We start from the raw sequence: 6000 nt of genomic DNA, 5'->3' as shown, positions 1-6000 counted from the left end.
ACTGTGGTGGATGACCGAAGAATTCTTTCCCTGGTGAAGAAAACACCCTTCACAACAGTTGGCCAGATCAAGAACACTCTCCAGGAGGTAGGTGTATGTGTGTCAAAGTCACCAATCAAGAGAAGACTTCACCAGAGTGAATACAGAGGGTTCACCACAAGATGTAAACCATGGAAGGCCAGATGAGAGTTTGCCAAACGACATCTAAAAAAGCCTTCACAGTTCTGGAACAACATCCTATGGACAGATGAGACCGAGATCAACTTGTACCAGAGTGATGGGAAGAGAAGAGTATGGAGAAGGAAAGGAACTGCTCATGATCCTAAGCATACCACCTCATCAGTGAAGCATGGTGGTGGTAGTGTCATGGCGTGGGCATGTATGGCTGCCAATGGAACTGCTTCTCTTGTATTTATTGATGATGTGACTGCTGACAAAGCAGCAGGATGAATTGTGAAGTGTTTCGGGCAATATTATCTGCTCATATTCAGCTAAATGCTTCACAACTCATTGGACGCCGCTTCACAGTGCAGATGGACAATGACCCAAAGCAGACTGCAAAAGCAACCAAAGAGTTTTTTAAGGGAAAGAAGTGGAATGTTATGCAATGGCCAAGTCAATCACCTGACCTGAATCCGATTGAGCATGCATTTCACTTGCTGAAGACAAAACTGAAGGGAAAATGCCCCAAGAACAAGCAGGAACTGAAGACAGTTGCAGTAGAGGCCTGGCAGAGCATCACCAGGGATGAAACCCAGCGTCTGGTGATGTCTATGCGTTCCAGACTTCAGGCTGTAATTGACTGCAAAGGATTTGCAACCAAGTTTTAAAAAGTGAAAGTTTGATTTATGATTATTATTCTGTCCCATTACTTTTGGTCCCTTAACAATTGGAGGCACATATGCAAACTGTTGTAATTCCTACACCGTTCACCTGATTTAGATGTAAATACCCTCACATTAAAGCTGACAGTCTGCAGTTAAAGCAAATCTTGTTTGTTTCATTTCAGATCCATTGTGGTGGTGTATAGAGCCAAAAATGTTAGAATTGTGTCGATGTCCCAATATTTATGGACCTGACTGTATATATACCGTATATATAGCACCTAGATTGTAAGCTTGAAAGAGCAGGGCCCTCGAACCCCTCGTGTATTGTTTTGTTACTGTATTGATTCATGTACTGTCCCCCACTATAATGTACAGCGCTGAGCAAACCTTTTGGCGCTATATACTGTATAATAATAAAAATATTATATATACAGTCATGGCCGAAATTGTTGGCACCCTTGATATTTTTCCTGAAAATCAAGTATTTCACACAAAAAAGGTATTGCATTAACACATGTTTTGCTATACACATGTTTATTCCCTTTGTATGTATTGGAACAAATATAAAACAGAGGCAGAAAAGCAAATATGACATAATGTCACACAAAACCCCAAAAATGGGCTGGACAAAAGTATTGGCACCCTTAACTTAATATTTGGTTGCACACCCTTTGGAAAACATAACTGAAATCAGTCGCTTCCTATAACCATCAATAAGCTTCTGACACCTCTCACCCGGAATTTTGGACCACTCTTCCTTTGCAAACAGCTCCAGGTCTCTCTTATTGGAAGGACACCTTTTCCCAACAGCAATTTTAAGATCTCTCCACAGGTGTTCAATGGGATTTAGATCTGGGCTCATTGCTGGCCACTTCAGAACTCTCCAGCGCTTCTTTGCCATCCATTTCTGAGTGCTTTTTGACGTATGTTTGGGGTCATTGTCCTGCTGGAAGACCCAGGATCTTGGACGCAAACCCAGCTTTCTGACACTGGGCCCTACAGTGCGACCCAAAATCCTTTGGTAATCCTCAGATTTCATGATGCCTTGCACACAGTCAAGGCACCCAGTGCCAGAGGCAGCAAAACAACCCCAAAACATCATTGAACCTCCACCATATTTTACCGTAGGTACTGTGTTTTGTTCTTTGTAGGCCTCATTCCGTTTTCGGTAAACAGTAGAATGATGTGCTTTACCGAAAAGCTCTATCTTGGTCTCATCTGTCCACAAGACGTTTTCCCAGAAGGCTTTTGGCTTACTCAAGTACATTTTGGCAAACTGTAGTCTTGCTTTTTTATGTCTCTGTGTCAGCAGTGGGGTCCTCCTGGGTCTCCTGCCATAGCGTTTCATTTCATTTAAATGTCGACGGATAGTTCGCGCTGACACTGATGCTCCCTGAGCCTGCAGGACAGCTTGAATGTCTTTGGAACATGTTTGGGGCTGCTTATCCACCATCCGGACTATTCTGCGTTGCAATCTTTCATCAATTTTCCTCATCCGTCCACGACCAGGGAGATTAGCTACAGTGCCATGGGTTGCAAACTTCTTGATAATGTTGCGCACTGTGGACAAAGGCAAATCTAGTTCTCTGGAGATGGACTTGTAACCTTGAGATTGTTGATATTTTGCCACAATTTTGGTTCTCAGGTCCTCAGACAGTTCTCGTCTCCTCTTTCTGTTGTCCATGCTTAGTGTGGCACAGACAGACACACAATGCAAAGGTTAAGTGAACGTCTCTCCTTTTTATCTGCTTTCAGGTGTGATTTCTATATTGCCCACACCTGTTACTTGCCCCAGGTGAGTTTACAGGAGCATCACATGCTTGTAACATTCTTATTTATCCGCAGTTGTGAAAGGGTGCCAATACTTTTGTCCAGCCCATTTTTGGAGGTTTGTGTGACATTATGTCGAATTTGCTTTCTTTCCTCCCTTTTTTTGTTTTGTCCCAATACACACAAAGGGAATAAACATGTGTATAGCAAAACATGTGTTAATGCAATACGTTTCGTGAGAAATACATGATTTCCTGGAGAAATATCAAGGGTGCCAACAATTTCGGCCATGACTGTATATATATATATATATATAGTGAAGGAAATAAGTATTTGATCCCCTGCTGATTTTGAATGTTTGCCCACTCACAAAGAAATGATCAGTCTAAAAATCGAATCGAATGGTAGGTGTATTGTAACATTGAGAGACAGAATAGCAACAGCAAATTCAAAAGAAATGCATGTCTAACAAATTATGCACTGATTTGCATGTTCATGAGGGAAATAAGTATTTGATCCCCTTCACAAAACATGACTTAGTACTTGGTGGCAAATCCTTGTTGGCAATCACAGAGGTCAGATGTTTCCTGTAGTTGGCCACCAGGTTTGCACACATTTCAAGAGGGATTTTGGCCCAGTCCTCCTGGCAGATCCTCTCCAAGTCATTAAGGTTTGGTTGCTGAAGTTTGGCAACTCAAACTTTCAGCTCCCTCCACAGATTTTCAATCTGATTAAGGTCTGGAGACTGGCTAGGCCACTCCAGGACCTAAATGTGCTTCTTCTTGAGCCACTCCTTTGTTGCCTTGGCCATGTGTTTTGGATCATTGTCATGCTAGAACACCCATCCACGACCCATTTTCAATGCCCTGGCTGAGAGAAGAAGGTTCTCCCCCAAGATTTGATGGTACATTGCCCCGTCCATCGTCCCTTTGATGTGGTGCAATTGTCCTGTCCCCTTAGCAGAAAAACACCCCCAAAGCAGAATGTTTCCACCACCATGTTTGACAGTTGGGATGGTGTTCTTGGGGTCATAGGCAGCATTCCTCCTCCCAACATGGCGAGTTGAGTTGATGCCAAAGAGCTTGATTTTGGTCTCATCTGACCACAACACTTTCATCCAGTCCTCCTCTGCATCATTCAGATGTACAGCGGCAAACTTCAGACGGGCCTGGACATGTGCTTTCTTGAGCAGAGGGACATTGCGGGCACTGCAGGATTTCAATCCTTGTCGGCGTAGTGTGTTACCAATTGTTTTCTTGGTGACTGTGGTTCCAGCTGTCTGGAGATTATTGACAAGATCCTCATGTGTAGTTCTGGGATGATTCCTCACTGTTCTCATGATCATTGACATTGTGCGCCAGACCTAGGGAGACTGACAGTTATTTTGTGTTTCTTCCATTTGCAAATGATTACACCAACTGTTGTCACCTTCTCACCAAGCTGCTTGGCGATAGTTTTGTAGCCCAGTCCAGCCTTGTGTAGGTCTACAATCTTGTCCCTGACATCCTTGGACAGCTCTTTGGTCTTTGCCATGGTGGAGAGTTTGGAATCTGATTATTTGATTGCTCCTGTGGACAGGTGTCTCCATTTAAGAGACTGCTTCTAATCTCAGCTTGTTACCTGTATGAAAGACACATAGTAGCCAGAAATCCTGCTGAATAATAGGGGATCAAAAACTTATTCCCCTAATGAAAATAAAAATCAGTGTATAATTTGTTAGACATGCATTTCTTTATTATTTTTTGTTGCTATCATGTCTCTCAGTGTTACAATACACCTACTATTCGATTTTTAAATTGATCATTTCTTTGTGAGTGGGCAAACATTCAAAATCAGCAGGGAATCAAATACTTATTTCCTTCACTGTATATATATATAAAATAACCACAGCCACAAAAGTATCTTAAAATTAAAATAGATGACATGTAACTGACAACTCTGCTCTGTTAGCAACTGACAGCTCCAGGGCTGGTTGCTGAATGCAAACAAGATGGCTGGTGATGCTGACTGGTATCATTAAACAAATATAATTGTGTGAAACAAGCTGGTAGGTAGGCCAGGAAGTCATCCAATAATGACAGTAGTAAAACCACTGCTAAATAAATCACTTCAGGCTGTTGCAGGCAGCTAAAACTCTCGATTGACCCAAGCAAAAAGCTCATCCCTAGTCAGAAAGAGTATTCAGCTGTATGGCTGGATATCTCCAGACTGAGTTTAGTGAATATAATAGACATTTAAAAATCTGTCATATAACCAAAGGGTTGTCGAGATTATACAAAATAAGTCTTTATTAAATTACAGTTTTGCCTCCCCCCAGCAATCCAGATAGAGTTTCCGTTATTCAGTCATTAGCTCAGACAAGAGCCATGTAAGTTTAACACTCGGCTAACATTTTTGCATTAACAGGGAGAGAATACAAGTGAATAGTAGCACGTACGGTAAACGCTGTAGGGGAAAGCTTCACTAATAAAACAAATAAAAAGTAGAGATTGAGATTCTTCTGATTTGCTTATATCAATTAATAACTCGTTCTATGTGGTTAGTATAAAACCCAGAAGATAAAGTAAAAATACACACGTGTGAGTAATTCTAGGAAAAATGTAAGTAGCCATTTAATCTGCAGTCTGATCTTTACAATTCATTTTTGATTAGTTCCACTTAACAGTAGCATTACAAATCAAGAAGGGTATAAATGTAAGCACATCTTTTGGACACACCATGACCAATGAGGATTATCGTAAATGAGAAAATTAAATAAACTTGCCCACACTTCTAAAATGTCACTATGATTTCCTGTTATGACACTATGAGCTACAGTACATGTCCAGCAAGGTATAAATAGAGTGACTGAGAAGCAGGTTGATAGGAACCCACACATTCTTCAGCCATGAAGATCGCAGTGTGCCTCTTGCTTGTGGCTATCAGCTGCTGCGTTAGTAAGTTGGGCTTTGCATTGCTGAGGTGTAGGCTATTATCAGGGTTATAGGACTAACAGAGTTGACATTTCACTATTAACATTTTTGGGAAGGTGAAGTCATGTGGGGCTTTTATATTGTAGTGAAACTATTCCATATTTCAAGAAAATGTTTGTTAAAAACCGCATATTATGGTGGGACTATTATATCCTAAATACTGAGGAAAGATAGAGGAAAGATAGTGGTCTTTACAGTCTGTATAATGATGGAGGGAAGGTAAAAAAAAAACAAAAAACTGTGACGATTTTATCATAATTTTATTTTGCACTTGAAATGCAGTATGTCGTCTGTGCAGTAATTGTAACAGATTGCAATGAATAACATTTCTACTTTTTTGTTCAGTTTTGTATAATTGTTTTAGATAGATTGTCTTATAGACCTATATAGATGGTTTAGGCAGTATCTAGTAGTAGATCACAAGTAGACTC

Source organism: Staurois parvus, unplaced genomic scaffold (assembly GCF_062004578.1).
Source record: "Staurois parvus isolate SC_StPar_1 unplaced genomic scaffold, SC_StPar_1.0 ptg000006l, whole genome shotgun sequence".
Lineage (NCBI taxonomy): Eukaryota > Metazoa > Chordata > Amphibia > Anura > Ranidae > Staurois > Staurois parvus.
The sequence above is the reverse complement of the archived record's forward strand: the minus strand, read 5'-3'. Positions refer to the sequence as shown.